General features: G+C 40.6%; 1 protein-coding gene and 1 long non-coding RNA gene across 20 annotated transcripts in view; both read right to left on the reverse strand.

Moving 5' to 3' along the window:
• The window catches only part of ARHGEF28 (Rho guanine nucleotide exchange factor 28), a 135,910-nt gene that overhangs the window by 7,389 nt on the left and 108,082 nt on the right, over nucleotides 1–20,439 (reverse strand). The gene's annotated exons all lie outside the window — the stretch shown is intronic.
• Nucleotides 8,020–11,096, reverse strand: LOC310745275. Its single transcript, XR_014540058.1, has 2 exons — nucleotides 10,490–11,096; nucleotides 8,020–10,074 (listed from the first exon to the last, which is right to left on the reverse strand). It is a non-coding gene; the product is annotated as an uncharacterized lncRNA (long non-coding RNA).

Raw genomic sequence — 20,439 nt, forward strand, 5'->3', positions numbered from 1 at the left:
GAGAGCATTTCAAGGAGACTGAGGAACAAAAGAACCAGACAAGCTCTAAGCATCAAACCCTTGGCTGCCGTTTGAGTGAGCAAGTACAACTTTGCACTGCCTGCCTCACCAAAAAAAAAAAAAAGCACAATGTGTCACCCAGACGACACCGTCAGCCTGAAAGTGGAGCAGGAAGGCCTGCTGTCACCATGCTTTCCGCAGTCAGCTTGGACGTGCTACAAGGCTCTGGGTCTGATCCAGGCGGCAGCAGCTGGTCGCACAGCAGGCTCTTAAATGCCACAATGAAAACAGATAGTTCGACAAGCACTAACTGGGAGCAACAAATCAGCAGCTCAGGTGTGGGCAGCACTCAACTTATTTCGTATCTTTATATTTATGTGCTATGAAAGCCTCCAAGTCCAGGGCTTTCCGGGCTCTGCACCAGAGCGCTCTCTCTCTCTCTCTCTCTCTCTCTCAGGGCCAACTTTTACAACCCATTGTCACTCGCGTTGCAGGCATGGCTCGTAACAATGCAATCTGCCTCAGCCGCGCAGGCCAGAAGTTTTGTACATTATGAAAATGCCTTGGGGAGCAGCCACAGGGTAGCAGCACCAATATTTGTAAATAGTGCCTGCGATTTTCCTGGACGAAGTGTCTTAACAATCGGTTCATATGTTTCATTTATGGTAGCTTTGCCCAAAAAAAAAAAAAAGTCTGAAGATAATTGGATTTCCATTTTATACCTATAAATTGGTGGAAAGCATTGTGCAAAATACAATTATCAAGCATGAGGAAGAACGCTTTCTGCCCCCCCCCCAATGGTGAATGTGGCTTCTGAATGTATTAAGTCTTGTCTCACTATCCTTTTAGAATTGTTTGGAAGAGTTAGTAATGGGAAAAAACAATTCAGGGATAGTATGATAAGAATTGGGAAATTTTAGTGACAAACTTTAGCTATACTTAAATGAGTTTAAACTTTATAGGACCAAGTATTTTTAAAATGAAGCAGTTTTCTATTCTTCTTACATTGTCAAATATTTTATAAAAAGCATTCTCAGTTGGTTTTTAAATTTTATTATTACTCCCTATTGTGTACAACATGCATTATTAGTCTTGTTACTCCCATATTTCCACTGTAGTTGTTTAAATGTTCTTACTATTCTTCTTTTACATCCCTTTTTAAAATTTCCATTATTTCCCAAACTTGAAATAAAGAGAAACATTTGTGTCATTTTCTTCAAAACATTAAAACAGTTTTACAGGTAGCCTTTCATCAACTCCCCCCCTCCTGCCTCTTCATAAGCTTAATACAAACTTAAGACTGCACAATTCACAAAACTCCCAATAAAATACCACTCGCATAAGAAGCAAGAGAAAAACCCAGTTGTTAAAATCAATGAGAATTAGCACAACTAGCAGCAAAAGCTTTCCTTAAAAAAACAACAACCCAAAATGATCTCTTTTTTTAAAGTTCAAAGGGGAGGGTTTCTTGATATTGTTCTTTCGGGACATCATTGCATAACCTCAGGACAGAACACGGAAAATCACTACTCCGTTTCCAAGCTGTTCCAATCTCTGTGATCAAGGGGATTTGATCAAGGCATTTAAATCAGGCCTTAGTGGGTGGCACCCATTGTCTGTGTTAATTCTGAGCTCCAGAAATATTGCTCAGAATAGTGCACACCTCATCATCTCATCTGGAAACATTGGCATCAGGCACGCCTCACAATCCCACTTTGTAGAAACATAATGCTACCTCTGAGGAGAAGAGGTAGGTAGGAAAAGGATGACATGGGTAACGATTTTCTTTTCTTCATCTTCATTTGAGGCTTAAAAGGAGGAAAGGGGGAGAGAGACACCCACACCTCTTAACTATGTTTCCTAGGAAAATGCTTTCATTTCAAAGGCTGTTGAAACGCTGTAACTTTGTTATCGGGTCAGTATATAGTTCCAATAACCATGTGGCCTGCAATTAGTGGTTTGTGATTATAAAACCACAGCTATTTCACATGCAGCATCTACAGACAGAAGGTCGGCCCAAGACATGTTGCCACTTGCAGTAGAAAATCCTCAAAGCACCTTCCCAGCAAGAATTCATAAACATCTTTGTTGTGATATAACGCAGTAGTAGTCAACACCTTCCAGGTGTTGTTGGGCTACAAGTCCCACCACCCCCAGTTATTGGCCATACTGGCTGGGTCTGATAGGAGATGTAGTCCTTGAGGACACCCCATTGGCTACTGCTCATGTAATGACATTCATAACCTTCTGCCTGAGCTGCTACCTCCAATCTAGTGGGATTGGCTCTAAAGAAAAAGCCATTCTTGTGTTCTAGTCCATCATAACCTTAAAGAAGAAGGAGGGGGACCTTCATTCCTGTCAGAAGTTCTAGAAGAATAACCAATTTGTGTCTTCCAGATGCTTTTCCAGACTACAGCTCTCATCAGCATGAACTAGCATGACCAATAGCCAGGAATTATGGGAGCTGTAGTGCAATGAAATCAGGACGACACCACATTGTTTACTCCTGTGCTGGAAGGTTCAGAGATGTGGTCTATGTGTGCAAGGCTCTATATGTGAGATGGCACAGAGACGGTAGCCCTGTTCAGTTCACATGGGCAGGGGTGTGCATATATAAGCCTTGCCCATAACTTCCCTGGGATCAACAGCTGCTCTTGATATCTGTGTGTGATTAGTGCAAAGGTTTTTAAAAAAATTGTTCAAACCCACTTAGAAATTCATTTGTGTGTGGGAACCTTGGCTTATTGGGGATTCTGATCATGGAGAGAGTTTCCAAGTGTGTTCAGTGGAACATGCTTATTAAACACCCTTTTCATGCTTTCACGCTAATTGCACAAAGGTCTGAAGAGGTGCTAGTGCACTCATGGATGTTGTGGGCTGGGCTTGTATATGTGTCCCTGTTCCTCGTGCTAGCAGCTTCGTGCTTTGCATGCTCAGGCAAATGCTTGAACATGGCTAAGGAAGAACTGTGAAATCAATCAGGGATATGTCGGGGTACAGTGGTCACAGCCTACATATGGGACTATGATAGGCCAAGCCAGCTTCCCCTATGTATTCACTGGTTGGTTGGTTGGTTTTTTAAAGGACTGTTATAAACCTTGAGTACAATAGCTGAGATATTTTTTTCAATAGGAACAATATGCTTGCTAGCTTTAGGCTGCAACCCTAAGCACACTTACTAAGGAGTAAAATCTCATTGAACTAAATGGGACTTTGTCCTGAGTAAATATGGTTAGGATTGCATGCACTTTGCTTACATCGTCTGTTAGGAATGAACAATAGATCCCACCCCCACCCCCGTGCCAAATCTTGCTACAACAGGGATCAAAGTCAGAAAAGGCTACCTTGCCCTTTTTTTAAAAAAAACCTAGCTGTTAATGCCATCTTCCCTCTGCTCATCTAACTGGTTGCAAAACTGCTTGTGGTTTTATTTCATCGTTTCCAAAGTTACATTTAGATTGGATTTTAATTTTTCCTCAATCTGCTGTAGACTACCTTATTATTTTCTTGCATTATAGAAATGGAAATTGTCACATGTCATCTAGCTCAACAGTGCCCCCAACAGCCTAACAGAAAGAGCTAGACAAAGCTGAAAGCAATTCTTTCCAGTTCTGTATTTTAGTATAGCCTATGAAGGTTGGAAAAACCCTCATGTTCATATTATGGGCTCAGCCCAGCTAGCTAATGCTTATACTAATGCCAACGTTTGTACAGAAAGGTGCCAGAATCTTCTAGTCAAATTTTCTTTATTAATTTTAAGATAACTTATCTTTTCCCCCCTTCTCCTTCCTTACTTCCCTGTTCTAACCTAGTGGTTCTTCCCACTTCAAGCAGGTTAAGAGGGTGTGTGTGTGTGTGTGTGTGTGTGTGTGTGTGCGTGCGTGCGTGCAGAGCAATCCTATGTAGGTCTGCTCAGAAGTAAGTCCCACTGAGTTCAATGGGACTTACTACGATACGATAATCTTTATTGTCATTGTCCCATACAGAACAACAAAATTGAAAAAAACCTACATCAGACATTCAAAAACCCAACAAGCCTGCTATCCCAGCTATCCCAGCCTGGTTAGCCCCCTAGAAACTCTGATACCCGATAATTAAATACAATATACTCCCATAGAGACTACCTTACACTGCGTTTAAAGCCAAAATCACATTTGGATAGAAACTGTTTCTCAAGCGGCTAGTCCTAGTCTTTATAACCCTGTACCTTCTTCCAGAAGGCAGAAGCTGAAAGAGATCATTTCGGGGGGGGCACTATCCTGCACTATCTCTGTGGCCTTCTTGTGACACCTGGAAGCATAGATTTGATCCAAGGTGGGAAGAGTGCACCCAATTATTCTCTACGCAGTCATTACAACCCTGGACAGCATTGGCTTTTCCCCCTGACTGTGCAGCTCCCAAACCACACACACAGATGATAAGTTAATACACTCGCAACAGTACAATGGTAAAATGCCATCAACAGGTCCTTTGAGAGATTATTTTTCCGGAGAATACTACCAGGTAAATGTGGGCATGGTTGAAGCCTTAGGAGGGAAGAAGGCAAAAATTGGTGGCTGAATGGTATAGGAAGCTTTTCTAAAGTGCATCTGGGCAGCAAAAGGTCCTGGGATAGCACTGCAGTATACACAAACTGAGTTGTGCATCCCAGGATCCATTGTGACATTGCATAGGATGCTGAAGGAACACCCCTCAAAAGCTGCACTGGCCTTGGTGGCTGTGCATTCAGTCCGAGAGGTGCATCTGGGAGGATGATGAGCATCACCTATAAGGTGGTTGCTGCTGGTGAAAGAGCTTATAACCTCCCTGAACACTCCAAGGAAGGTAAGGATATAAATGTCATAAAACTAAGAATATGACAGTTAATGATAGGGGCATGTTGGGTTGCTTAAGTCCACCTGAAGCTTATATGTGTGCATGTTTTAATATTTCTCAATTTACTTTTAGATTTCACTCTTAATTTCTCTTCCTCTATCCAGCAGCTCATTATGATTTTGAGATGGCTGAGATCTCCTTCCAGCTCAACAGCACACCCATCAGCTCAACAGGCGGAGTTGCAAGAAGCTTAAAATGTTTCAGCTGTCGCTTACTTCAATACCATCCGGGCATTACTACCACCAGGCAGCCATAAGTTGACAGCATCAACTTTATGCTTCCCCCCACCCAACTTATCAGAAACTGTATTTGAAACTTGGGAGAGTTTAAATAGCATCTTCCAAAACTGTACTAAGAAAGGGAAGAGGGTATCTGTGCAGAGAAGAAAATAAACATCTCCACTGTACATATGGCTCTTCCCACATGTCACTGGTACTGTGATTTGCACAAGCCTTATTTTTACTTCCTAATTTTAACCATTCATGGTGAGGGGAAGACAGCAGCCAAATCTCATAAGGGAGAGATGCCTTCCTGTGCAAGAGACCTTATCACACATTAACAATTACTGTATTTTTCCAAGTATAAGACTAGCTTTTTTCCCTAAAAAATAATGTCAAAAATTAGGGGGCATCTTATGCATGGATACATCCCCCCATTTTCTTAAATCTGGGCCCCCAAAAACAGGAGGCGTCTTATACATGGGGGCGTCTTATACACACAAAAATACGGTGCAGTGGTACCTTGGGTTAAGTACTTAATTCGTTCCGGAGGTCCGTACTTAACCCTAAACTGTTCTTAACCTGAAGCACTTTAGCTAATGGGGCCGCCGTGCCACCGGAGCACAATTTCTGTTCTCATCCTGAAGCAATGTTCTTAACCTGAAGCACTATTTCTGGGTTAGTGGAGTCTGTAACCTGAAGCGTATGTAACCCGAGGTACCACTGTATATGCCATTTTCTCCCTTTTAAAACCCAGGTTGACTGAGAATGTGGAACGGGAAGAGGAACATGGCCAGTGACTCCACCAAACCTTATCATGATCAGCCAGAGGTAAGAATGGACTCCACATGCATACAGGTGTGTATGTGAATAAACTGTAGGCATTAGTGGAAACTCTTGATAAAATCAAGGTTTCAAATGGCACATAGGTTCTTGCCTTCAGCTGGATGCATGGTCAGATGCCGACATCCTCCCAGGGGCTCCGTCACCCTGGAACATGCAAGAAGAGATTTCTTCTCTTACTTGGACACAGTAGTGCTGTCAATCAGGGCAACAGTTCGGGAAAGAAATCCATGGTCCATTCATCAAAATGAGCAAGGGGGTCTCCAAACACAGCAGGGCTGGCTAAGCACATTGTGAAGTACATTGCCATCCACAGAGTTCCCCAGAAGATCCCCATTCTAAAATTACCTAATGGCACCACTAGAGATGAGGGAGAAATATGGTTCATTCCTCTCCACCACCAATTAAAATACCTGATTTTCACTTCCTGAAACTATGCCGGAACTGAATCATAACTATCTTTCAATATTTACACTTCTAATTTTACAATGCAGTTCCTCCCATCAAAGAAATGTACAAAGGGTACATAATTAGGGGAAAGTGTGTGTAAAAATGCAGCTATTTGTGGTGAAAATAACAGACACAGATGTATTTATATTAGGGGAAATTGCTAGCAAAAACACGTATGGAATTGTTAAGATTTGCCCATCCTTATGCAGCACTGTTTGGGTCTAGTGCTCACTGAGGTGAAAGACTTCTGCCGGGTCTGTTCCACTGGGATCACATGACTGAATGCTCCTTCACACAAAAACTAGCTTGGGTTCAAAGTATCTGAGATAATGCCTTCCTCTGAGTCAACCTGCCTGTGCATTAAGATCAGTGGAGGAAACTCTCCTGGCAGTCACTGTATTTAATGAGATGCATAGTGTGGGGTCATGTGGATGAGCCTTTTTGGTGGTGGCTCTGCATCTGTGGAATGGCCGCCTTAACAAGGTGCACCTCGCCCTAACTAGGGCGTATAGTCAGATACGTCATTTTTACTAATGCTGCTAATAATGTTTCTGCAGCTGGGTGCTGATAACGGCAAGGTTTCAGGTTTGATCCCTGTGTAGGACAGCTGCATATTCCTGTATTGAAGGGGGTTGGACTAGATGATCCTCAGGGTCCCTTCCAACTCAACAACTCTATGATTCTATGATTAGAATTATTTAAACATTTTGCTTATAATGCATTATATTTCATATTATCTTATTTTTGTAAACTGCCCTGCAACCATTTTTAGTGAAGGGCAGTGTAGAAATCTCTGATAAATAAGTAAAATACTAGTTTTCTATGTGCATGGAATTTAATTGCTACAGGGACACATTCCGTCTCTGATCACATTCAGTGATCCCTCCCCACCTGTAGCCTTTAGTGATATAGCCCACATGTAATTCACAGACTGACAAGCTTGACCCTGTTTTATTGCACGCTTTTGGAAAAAAGCATCATGGCTGCTTTCTTTTTTACTTCCCATTTATTTAGAAAACTAGGTCTCTGGACCAAGTCTTTAGCTGGCACAAAAATAAATGGGGTCCCACTGGCTGTAAGCCTGGCAATGATCAGCCTTTTTAATCTTTCACTGCTAAACAGATGGAATGTTTTTGGTTTTTTAAAGAAACTATTAAAATATCACTGTTTATAAAGGAATATTGGCTTTTGATGTGGTTTCAAATCTCTGTTAACTTGTTATTTTAATCACGCAACTGAACATTGCTGGATAGTGTTTTTTTTATTTCAAGCTGTGGCTTCTCATCTGGAGATGAAGCTCTTTTTTATGAGAAATTGTTAAAATGTGCGTAATAATGCATCCAACTCTTGCCATTCCCACTGCATTCCTGAAAACCCATCTCCCATTTCATCTCCTCCACAGTCAGCTTCTAGCCTCGTGTGAGTGACAGAACGTTTTTCTCCCTCTGCTGGCCATATTGCATTAGGAACTCTTATTATACCTAACAGCCAAACAGCACATTGGAGTAGACACTAGGGTCACGCACAGTGTGTGGTTTTTTTCAGCCAGAACTCAGTTCCAGCACCTTTCAGGTGGACACCATTGCCATTCTAAGAGAACAAGGGAGGAGTTCATGCTGAGCTCCGGCACCTCTTTTTCTAGAAAAACAGCACTGGTCATGCACATATGTTACACTGCACTGCAAACATGCATATGTGCTGGGGAAGCAGCACTGATCTACTGGCCCTGCTCCCAGCCGAAATGCATTCAGCATAATTTGCATAAGGGCAACAGACATCCATACAGTAAGCATGATCAAGGAATTCTGCTTTTGGCAGAGTTCTCAGTTGTGGAGGTTGTGCTGATCAGTCTTAGGAACAGGGGCACCATCTCATTCTCCTTATGTGCATTCAACATACATACTTGTAATCCATGTGCAATCCCAAGGTGACAGCCTCCCTGTGTCACGTTCTACTCTCTTTACCTAACAAATGTGGCTTCGCTTACCCATCATGCTGTCAAGCCCTCTGGCAGCATCAGCAGCTAATGATGTTGCGCAGGGCCTGGGAAATGCACAGCGTGAAGATATCACATCACGGGCAAGAGCCAGGGAGGAGGGGGAGGGAAACCACACATTACAGGGGAGAAAGTGCAAAACAGGTGTGTAATTTTCAAGTCATTCCATGTCTCCCGCAAAGTGCCGTTTGGCCCTAAGGCTGTGTAGGGACCATTATTTCTGCGGAGAATTGGAAGCAACTTGCCTCTTGCCGTTACCATGACAACAGCCCCCATCCTGATTCAGTAACTTAACAATCGTACAAAAGCAAGCGAGGCAGGTGGGAGCCTTGCTGCAGCTAGAACAAAATGCAGCTAAAAATGGGAATCCCAGAAAAGGGATTAGAAATACAAGCTAAAAGCTTTGAGGGCAAGGCCATCCTAAGGTGAGAGAGAAAAGAAAAGGCAGCACATTTAAATGTCAAATCTTTATTTCCTGAATTGTCCTGAAAAGGGGCCAGTAAGGTCCAAAGCATGTTGGAATGATAAATATGTTTTCACCTTTGCTTTTTTGCCACTACTTGCAGGTCAGTTATGGCAGGCTCCCCCAGGCAATAGGGGAGACAGGAGAGGTGTTTCTGTGTGCTAGAAAAGGGGAGTGCATTAATCAAACAAAAATGAATGAAAATAAATTATATGTTCTTGGGATGGAAGGACACAGTCATAGCACAGTGCGGAGTGACTTGATGATTAGAGGGCATGGAATTTGGACAGCATTCCAGATGCAAATGTTGAATATTTTCTATAGGATCTAGAGAAGATCCTTGAAAAGAAAGAAAAAAATTCATTGTGTAAGTCTGTAATGTTTGAAGCTCACTGTTTCCCACACAATGCTTGCTGTGGATTTTGATGCCACTAACATTTGGAGGTGACCTGCAATTAAACCCCATAGCAATTGTTAAAGAAAAATTTACCAGAGCCTAGGCCCAAACCAATCTTTCCGCAATGCGCAGATTACGAACGGCTCTTCGGGGAATTTGGAAATAGGTTTTTAAAGAAAATGTGTGTTTCATCCGCACAATGAACACCAGCAAGAGCAATTTAAGTGTTCCTTGAAACCCTGCTCTGCTGTGACGTGACTCACCTTTGGCCTCACCTTCATATGGGACACTGCCCGCCAGCTGGCTTTTTCCTACTTCCCAAAATTCATTAAGTATGACCCCCTCCATTAAACTGCCTTTATATTAAGCTTTGAAGTTTTGGCTGTGCAATCACACGCATGCACATGGTCCAATTGCTATTCTTCTAACAATGAACACATGTTTTATTGGCTTGCTTCATTTCCAGCTCATTAAACACAGCTGGGCTTCAATAAGGGATAACAGTAATAATAAAGGAAGGAACTGCGGAATCTTTAAATGCATCTCTATACATTTATCACAGGGTGCGGGGATGACTTTCCATGCCATGGGATGCCCTGCTGATCACAATACCCAGCACATTAGCTTTTCTGAGTCTGTGCATTAAGGCAGAAAAAATAAAGAAGAGAGAACTTGACCCCCTGATCTGAAATCACAACTGTTGACTAACTCTGCAGCCACAGACGTTGTTCACGCTGCCCTGTATCTCAACATCCCAACTTATGGCAGAGCTGCCCATGCCTGGAATTGGGGCAGCTGAAAAGGATTGGGTTTTATTTCCCAGTAGTAGAACCTGATCGCCTGAAGGCTGATCGCCGAAGAATTGATGCTTTTGAATGATGGTGCTGGAGGAGACTCTTGAGAGTCCCATGGACTGCAAGAAGATCAAACCTATCCATTCCGAAGGAAATCAGCCCTGAGTGCTCACTGGAAGGACAGATCCTGAAGCTGAGGCTCCAATACTTTGGCCACCTCATGAGAAGAGAAGACTCCCTGGAAAAGACCCTGATGTTGGGAAAGATGGAGGGCACAAGGAGAAGGGAACAACAGAGGACGAGATGGTTGGATAGTGTTCTCGAAGCTACCAACATGAGTTTGACCAAACTGCAGGAGGCAGTGGAAGACAGGAGTGCCTGGCGTGCTCTGGTCTATGGGGTCACGAAGAGTCGGACACGACTAAATGACTAAACAACAACAACAAGTAGAACCTAAATCACTGCCAAGGTAACAAACAACCCTTAGATCATAGTTTCTCCCAACAATATACATAAGCCCTCTAGCCTTCCATCATTATATTGAAGAGGAAATCCTAAAACAAGCAGGGGCCATGAGAAGACACATGCCATGACCCAACAACATCCCTGTCTACTCTACCACTACCTTCCTGGCACTGAGCTGGAACACCTGAAGGGGGCATTTGGCCAAGGCCATCTAGAAATCTCCCCACGATCAGAAACCCTGCATTCCCTATGGATTTGAGTCCAATAGTTACGTGTTTAAAAGGATTTAATCACACTGGGTTACCTCTAAGTTCTACTCAAAGTAGACCCACTAAAATTAATGAAGCCGATTTCAATACTCTTTGCAGAACTAATATTTGATAGAACCCAAAGTTTGTGCAAATGCAGAATTGCTGGCTTGCACCAAAATCCCATTATTCCAGTATCTCCATGAGTCTCCAATTACTCCAGCACAGTCAAAGGCCAGCAGGAGGCTCACAAGCAAGAGATCATCAGGTCAGGAGCTACCCAGGGAAGATTTCAGGTCAAGGTTGCGATATGGTTGCTGCTGATATTGGTCCAGGTTTTACGAATGCTAATTTTTCTTTTCTTTTTTTTTTTTTTTTACTAATCTTTTTATTGATATTTTGGAAACGACATCAAACAATACAAAAAAGAAAAAAGACTGAAAAGAAAAAAAAGCAAGCAAACAAACAAACAAACAACAACAACAAACAACGCCTATAAACATAAAACAGACAAACCAACATAACATCACTCAATTGACTTCCTTCCATCTCGGTTTAGGCAAAATAAACTCATCGCTTATCTGCAGATTGTATTACATCAGCTCTTTACATCGCAGGTTTTAGATTCCGCCCACTGTGATTTTGGTAATACCTAGATTGATTTCAATGTAACTTAGAAATTTATTCCAGTCGTTCGTAAACTTAACGATTTTTTGATGCCTAATTTTTTGTGACATTCTAGCTAATTCTATATACTCATATAATTTCAATTGCCATTCTCTAATGGTGGGGATATTGGAAGTTTTCCAGTTTTGCGCTAACAAAATCCTGGCGGCCACCATTGCATATTGAAAGAATGTTTGGTCTTCATTTTTGATCTCCTCTCCGATCATACCTAAAAGGAACGCTTCAGGTTTTTTGGGGAAGGTGTATTTCAGTATTCTTTTTAATTCATCGTAAATTTGTCCCCAAAATCTTTTCACTTCGTCACAGGTCCACCACATGTGAAAGAAATTACCCGCTTTAGTTTTACATTTCCAGCATGTGCTGTCTCCGGTCTTATACATCTTCCCCAGTTTTGCCGGGGTGATGTACCAACGATACATCATTTTCTCCATGTTTTCTCGGAGAGCAGCACATGCTGTGAACTTCATACCTTTCTTCCAAAGTTTTACCCATCTGTCAAACTCCAGATTATATCCAAGGTCTCTGGCCCATTTGACCATGACTCCTTTCACCTCTTCATCTTTAGTATCCCAGTCTAACAGTTGGTTATACATTTTGGATAAAAGTTTAGTATTACTTTCTAAGATTTCCACCTGGTACCTGGACTTTTTTTCACTCATTCCTATTTTTTTATGATCGTACCATAACGCATTAATTTGGTGAAATTGTATCCATCCAGTTAATTTATCCTTTAGCTCTTCGTACGGTCTAATTTTCCACCCTCTTTCTGATTTAACTAGGAGATCTTCGTATGTCCATCTTTCACATTCCAGATTTAACTTTTTTATTGTTAAGATATCAATTGGTGAAAGCCACCAAGGGGTGTCTCTTTCAATCAGCTTTTTGTTCCTGTTCCAAACTTCTAATAACGAGCCTCTAATGATATGATTAGAGAAGCCTCTATGGATCTTTCCTTTATCATGCCACAAATAAGCATGCCAGCCGAATCTAATGTCAAATCCCTCTAGATCCAACAAATCCGTGTTTTTTAAAATGGCCCATTCTTTTATCCAACAAAGACAAGCGGCCTCATAATAAAGTTTTAAGTTCGGAACTGCAAAACCCCCTCTTTCTCTTAGATCCGTGAGGAGTTTGAATTTAATTCTTGCCCTTTTCCCTTGCCATATAAATTTAGCTAAAGTTCTTTGCCAATTCTTAAAACATGCCGTACCTCTAATTACCGGGATATTCTGGAATAAAAACAGTAGTCTCGGAAGAATGCTCATCTTAATCGCGGCCATCCTTCCTGTCCAGGACAATTTTAACCTATTCCAAGTATCTAAGTCTTTCTTAATTTCTCTCCAGACCTTAGTGTAGTTATCCTCCACTAAATTTATATTTTTCGGGGAGATCCATATTCCCAGGTATTTTACCTTTTTCACCACTTTAATACCTGTTTTTAGTTCTAGCTGGTTTTTTACATCTTCGGCCAAATTTTTTGTTAAGATCTTAGTTTTTATTTTATTTAACTTAAACCCAGACAATTTACCGAATTCCTCTAATAACTCCAGGGCATTACTGGCACTTTCTATTGGGTCCTCTAAAGACAATACCAAATCATCGGCGTAAGCCTTTAATTTATATTCTTTTTCTCCAATTCTTATACCTCTTATTTTTGGTGTTTTCCTTATTTTATTTGCGATTATTTCCAAAACCATAATAAATAGAAGGGGAGACAACGGGCACCCCTGTCTCGTGCCCTTTGCAATTGTAAAAGAATTAGTGAGATTATTGTTAATTATCAGTTTGGCCCTTTGGTTTGAGTATATTGCTTTAATACCTTCCAAAAATGGTCCTTCTATTCCTACTGTTTTCATACATTGTATTAAAAACCTCCAAGAAACATTATCGAAAGCCTTTTCGGCATCGATAAAAATCATCGCCGCAGGAATGTCGGTCCTAAGATCCAAATACTCAATAATGTCCAGTATATGCCGAACATTATCTTTTAATTGCCTGTTAGGGAGGAATCCCGCTTGATCTTTATGAATAGATTTTGTTAAGTATTTCCTGAGTTTGTTCGCCAAAATATCTGCGAAGATTTTGTAATCGCAGTTAAGTAACGATATCGGCCTGTAGTTACTTACGTCCATCTTTTCAGCATCCGCTTTTGGTATTAATGTGATGTGTGCCTCCCTCCATGAATCTGGAATCTTCCCTCCTTGTAAAACATCATTAATCACTTCACTAAGCACCGGAGCAAGATATTCCCTTAAAACCTTATAATACTTTGCTGACAGTCCATCCGGTCCGGGTGCTTTTCCGGGTTTCATCTTCTTAATAGCCTCGTTAATCTCTTCCATTGTAATCTTCTTGTTTAATTGAGCTCTTTCTTCATCAGTTAAATATTCCCCTCTATACTCTTCCAAGTATTTTCCTATTTCTACATTATCTTCCTCTCCTTTTTCATACAACTTTTCATAGAATTGGAGAAACTTTTTTTTTATTTCATCTGGATCTTCTATTATCATATCTCCCAATTTTATTCTATTAATCACATTTTGCTTTTTCCTTTTTCTTAATTGCCACGCCAGTAATCTCCCCGTTTTATTTGCTGATTCAAAATATTTTTGTTTCATGGATTTAATTCTCCATTCTACTTCTTGGTTTAGTAATGCTGAATATTGTGATTGTAGCACTTTAACTATTTGTTTAGTCCTTTCATCTCCCGAGTTTATTGTTAATTTTTTCTCACAGTCTCTCAGTTGGGTAATAATTTCTTCTTTCTTTTGTTCTCTAAGTTTCCTTCTGTAATTGTTTTGTTGTATTAAAAAACCCCTTAACACTGCCTTACTCGCATCCCAAACTATATTAATTGGGGTTTCTTTATTCAGATTTAAGTCAAAATAATTTTTCAGAGTACTTTTAGCCTTTTCGTTCACCTCGTCAATTTCGAATAGATATTCATTCATTCTCCACCTGTACACTCCCGATATTTCACGTTTTATTTCCAAGACTATTGGACAATGATCAGAAAGGGTTCTAGGCTGGATCTCACATTTTGTTATTCTTGTCGATAATGCACGTGACACCCAAATCTGATCAATTCTACCCCAACTCTGGTGGGGTTCTGAAAAATGTGTGAACTGCTTCGTTATTGGGTTTTTATGCCTCCATATATCTATTAAATCTAAATTTTCCTCAAGATTACTAAATGATCTTGGGAGCTTCCCTTGATTCGATTTCCCCTTTTTTCCACTTCTGTCAAGTTCTGGTATTGGTACACCGTTCATGTCTCCAAGTAGAATTAATTTGTAATTTTCCAAATCTAGTAATATTTGTTCCAATTTTTCAAAAAACTCTGCTTTGTTTGTATTTGGGGCATAAACTGTTACCACATTGATTTTTTCCCCTTGATGATTAAGTTGTATTCCCAGTATTCTTCCCTCGTCGTCTTTACAAGTTAATACGGGGTCCCATTTTTCCTTAACGTAAACAACTACTCCTCTTTTTTTATTTACGTCTGAGTTAATAAATTCCACCCCCAACCTTTTATTTATCAAAATATGTTTATGTTTTTTGGCTACATGTGTCTCTTGAAAACAGATCACATCATAGTTCTTGTTTTTCAAAGCCTTCTCAATTTTATTCCTTTTAAGTTTTTCATTTAGCCCATTCACATTCCAGGACAGAAATTTCAGCGATGCTGTTATGTTTAACTTTTATTTACTCTAACCGGGTTACCAATCTTATAGTCTGGAACCCCTATTCCCTAAGAGTTCCTCCTCTTCTGCCGCATCTTTTCCCACCGCGGCTTCTTCCTCATCAACTTCTTCTTCCTCTTCTTTCTCATCTTTCTCACTTCCCCTCTCCTTCTTTTTTCTTCTCTCATCTTTACTTTCCCCCCTGCTAATTTTTCACTACTGTTTTCACTACTTATTGAATGGCTGGCTGTTTAACACTGCGTCTTTTTGTAGCCAGCCATTTTTAGTGATGGTATTTTGTACCATATTTTATGGCACGTTTGTTTGTGCTGCTCCTGTTTTTTATGTTTTTATATGGATTTTATTATTTTAGTGAAAAATTATGTTGGGTTTCTCCAAGTATGGAAGTAACTCATAAATGTTAAGACACACATACATACCCCAAATGTCAGTAATAGTACAACTTTCTCATAAGTGACAATAAAAAGTGTTCTAACTTTAATGACGGGAACCCTCAACCCTATGGTCCTCAAACCACTCCAGAGTGGGTTATTGAGGTCAGTGTGGCTGTCATAAAATAAGGTTGTTCAGGACTCCAGCCAAATAGTAAAATGCACTGAAGTCAACAGGATTGCACCCAAGTTCCTTATTGTATACTGAAAACAATAGGACATTTCCTGGAATATCCTAAAATACTAACATAAATAATTGAAACTGAACGGCATTTTTTTAAAAATGAGCTAAGTACATTTTGTGACTAAGTATCATGGTTTTATTATTATATTGTGCCTACTTGCTATTTTCTAAAATTTCATAGTCCACAAAGGGTTTCCCCAGCCATTAGGATGAATTATTTATTCACCGTATATTTGTTCCAAGTTCTAAAGTGCATTATGAAGTGTGCATAAAACTTTGATAAACTATTAAAAGAAACCTATGGATACTACTCCCATTAAAAGGTGTAATATCTGAGAAACCAGTTTCCACCGTATCTTTCTATCCCAACAATTTGCATTTTTACAGCTTGCTTCCGGCATTCTCTCTAGCTTTCCCATAAGATGAGTCTTATTTTCACTGATCGTGAAGCTTTTTATGTTTAAAGCAATTAACTAAAAGACAAAATGGCAATCGGGTGGTTAAAGCAGATCCAGAAAGATCTAGAACAGGCCAACCGGCAAACTGAGTCCTTATCAAATTTTATTGAAGACATGGCCAAAAAAAATCGCTCAATATTCCCCCGTTGTTTTCAACAGTTACGTAATAGAGGTTCTCAGGCAATTGGTCATCTAGGGCCCAGAGCCAACCACCTACATACGAATACCACTCAATTTCTATTCTGAGTTTACACGCAAGAAAAACAGCAATTGAAATCCCAGTGCTGGGAATATTCAGAGCCACTTTTGTAAGCTGCGATAACTTTCACTGGCATTATCAATGAAACCTAGCAGGCATATTCTGTAGGCTCAGAAGGTATTCATTATTTAGCATTGGACTAGAGACCTCAGTGCCGACCAACACTTCATAACACTTTGTATAAGGGACTCAGGAAAGATGAAATAAGTGGACCAATTGCCCAGCAACACAGGACACTGGGGATTGTCTGTCCGTAATATTCAAAACAGTGCAGCAAGTTTAACCTTAAAAACCGAAAAAATAATGGTAATCACACCCTTGAGTTATGTAACTTTCATATTACAAAAAAAAGTACAGCTTTACCTATGGCACTGTCCAATAAGTAAGGGCTATTTTGCACATACGCGTTTGGAAATTTAAGTGATGGTCTACCACACAGATGCAATGCCAAAGAACTTTCATATCTACCCTGATGTATCTACAGTGGTACCTCGGTCTACAAACAACCTAGTTCACGAACTATTTGGAACATGAACACTTCAAAACTGGAAGAAGGTGTTCTGGTTAGCGAACTTTTTTTGGAATCCGAACGTACTCTGTTCAGGGGTGTACTTCTGTTTTGAGAGCCACACTTTTGTTTTCCGGCAGCAGAGAAGGGGGTCATCATAGCGTTTCCCACAGCTGCAAGGGAGGGAAGCTGCGTACCCACAAGCCAGCTGGTTTGCGGGTGTGCAACTCCTCCCCCCATGCTGCTGCGGGAGGCACATGCTCTAAGGAGCATTTTCCGAATTGGGGGAGGAATCTGTGTGGATCCCAATTCAGCTACTGATTGATTGATTGATTGATTGATTGTGTGACTGCGGAAATGGATAAAAGCACCCCATCCAAACAATGACTATCATCAGTGCACGTAAGAAAAAAAATTAATTTTCATTTTTATCATCTACAATACTATTTTATTTATTTTATAGTACAGTACATTGATTATTGCTTTCATTTTATGGATCAATGGTCTCGTTGGCAAAATTCATGTTAAATTGCTATTTTAGGGGTTCTTTTTAAAAGTCTGGAACAGATTAATCCATTTTGCATTACTTTCTATGGGAAAGCGCACCTTGGTTTAAGAACACTTTGGTTAAGAACAGACTTCCGGGACGGATTAAGTTCATAAACCAAGGTACCACTGTACTCTCAATTTACATTACATAGAGTAGGAACTAGTCATCAAGATTAGAGAATTTGCTGTGTATTGTGAACTGGAAAACATAGACAGAAAGTTAACCTAGGAATTTTAAAGGGGAGGCATTCTTTAGTAAATTCTCTAGAACTATGCATGCCTCTTTCCTGTGCTGTGAACCTTCCACAAAACACAGCTGATTAAGTAGATCATGCCACAGCCTAGTTTTATTAGTTCTGTGACAAAGAACAGTTCTGAAATGATCACAGAATAAAATCCTTCATCTTGGTTGTGTTATTTTTGTTGAAGGTTATAATACAACCAGATATATCAAGCATGCCAATTGATTCACCCGTAATTTAATAAAACCCAGAAGTGTGAAAGGAAGGGATAAGTTAAGTACACATGATTCTTATTTTTCTGGGTGATTTTTAAAATATGTAGACTAAAATCTGCAATGTAAGAAAATCTGAGGGGAAATGAATAATTTCTATGCGCGCACATGGCTCTTCTATATGTGATCTTAACAAATGTACATGGTTGTAATACATTAAAATATAGGGTTACCTTTGTTTCTTCAGCCTAAAGGGCAATTAATGATTCCCTCTGAAATACTGACATCATTGAAACTGCTGTTGCAAATGCACTTGAGGCAGCTTTGTCTCATTGTGCTGTTTTTTTAAAAAAGTTAATAGTTCATACCACATCAATAAGTCATACATTTTGCAAACACCTAATGGGCTCCTATGGTAAAGAGGCCAGAAAGCATTTCAAAAACCACAATATGATCATTCAGCCCCTTTCCCTCCAAGAGAAACAAGATACTAGTTTAACTTTCTTTCTTAGTTCTTTTTTTAAAAAAATAATGTTTTAAAAGTCTTTAGAAAATGGAAGGTTAAAATTGCACAGGAAATCCTCTATTTACATAAGCCAAGTCTATGCAGCTAACATATCGTTCAGTACCATAATGATAAAAGCTGCATAATATTGCTTCATCCACTGAGGCTAACCTGAATGACTAAAGGAAGGATTTTCAGTGAGGATTAGCATGAAAAGCAGGATCCACTACAAATTAACACCCTATAGAAATAGTTTTGCTGGTTGAAATATTCCCAGTGCATGTGACTATAATGTTTCTGCACATTGGGACTGAAATGACATATGACTTAATTCAATTTGCCATCTGTCTTAAACAAACAGGGATGTTATTCCCCAAGAGATGTTTTCCCCAATTCGTTTCCACTAAAAATCCTGCGATTGATGCTTTATTACAGCTGAACATGAAACATTGTATTCTGAGGTCTGAGACGTGTCTCAGGTTTACCATCACCAATAAATAATACAGACATACTTCCAGAGTGCTCTATCTGTGTATGGGCAGCATGAACACCTGCTCCTTAGACAGCACGTTTACCTGCAAATTTTTGTACTGTTCAATTAAATGCATAGACAGAAAGACATACCACCAGGGGCTGCATAAAACAATGTTGTCCTGTCAGTGCAAGAAATTCTGCCTGTGCAATGGGACCTTCTGCCTGCTGTTTTCATATATTCCCCAATCGGCTCTGGGTACCCCCCAGAACAGATTACGGGGTGCAAGGAGACGAGAGGATGCTCCATTGTGTAGGCAGATATCCTGGTGCTAATGGGGACAACTTTGTTGGGTACAACTCTAGATGTTTTGGACTACAATATGCATAAGCCCCAGAAAGCATGGCAAATGGTCTGGGTTAATGTAGTCCAAAATATCTGGAGAGTACGTGGGTTGAGGAAAGCTACTTTAAGCTGCACCACATTGGCTAAAAAAGGTGGGATCATGTTAACATTAGCTGTGCAGCAATACACAACTGACTTGTACAGTTTTGCTTTGCCACAGCAGCTACATGCCACCCCAACCACAGAACTGCTGGCATAACCACAATCCTATGGCTTGCAAAGTTTCTGGGCTGGGACTGGCACAACCTTGTCTTGCAAGTCCATTTCCCTGGTTTGAAAGTGCATCCCAGAATCCTTTCCCCCATTTCTTGTTGTTCTAGGGCAACAGCACTGGAAGAAACAGGAAAAATGCAGCAGAGGACACATTGCACAATCCCAGAAATGAAAGAGCATGTCACGGGATACTGGGATACACAGGATACGCTGCTATACATGGATTTAGTAGCATACATTTTTTAAAGGAAGTCTACAAGGAATTAGAGGCCCTCTTTGAAAAGATGCCTACATGGGGAGAGAGCTCTCTTTCAGTCTAAATTGCCTTATTCAGTTTTACGAAACAAAATGTATGAATTCTGTATGAATTATTCTGTTAAGGGTAAAGGTAAAGTAAAGGGACCCCTGACCATTAGGTCCAGTCGTGGCCGACTCTGGGGTTGCAGTGCTCATCTCACTTTATTGGCCGAGGGAGCCGGCGTACAGCTTCTGGGTCATGTGGCCAGCATGACTAAGCCGCTTCTGGCGAACCAGAGCAGCGCATGGAAATGCCGTTTACCTTCCCGCAGTACCTATTTATATACTTGCACTTTGACGTGCTTTCGAACTGCTAGGTTGGCAGGAGCAGGGACCGAGCAACGGGAACTCATCCCGTCACGGGGATTCCAACCACCAACCTTCTGATCAGCAAGTCCTAGGCTCTGTGGTTAAACCACAGCGCCACCCGCATCCCTCTGTTAAGGGTAGCCCTATTTAAATAGCTTCCATCCCCTTTCAGCACTGCAGACCTCAACTCAGCTTCAGAAAACTGCACGACCAACACATGGAGAACTCCTTAGGCATTGCAACACTGTGTTTATG

Source organism: Podarcis filfolensis, assembly GCF_964270895.1.
Source record: "Podarcis filfolensis genome assembly, chromosome: 11".
NCBI lineage: Eukaryota > Metazoa > Chordata > Lepidosauria > Squamata > Lacertidae > Podarcis > Podarcis filfolensis.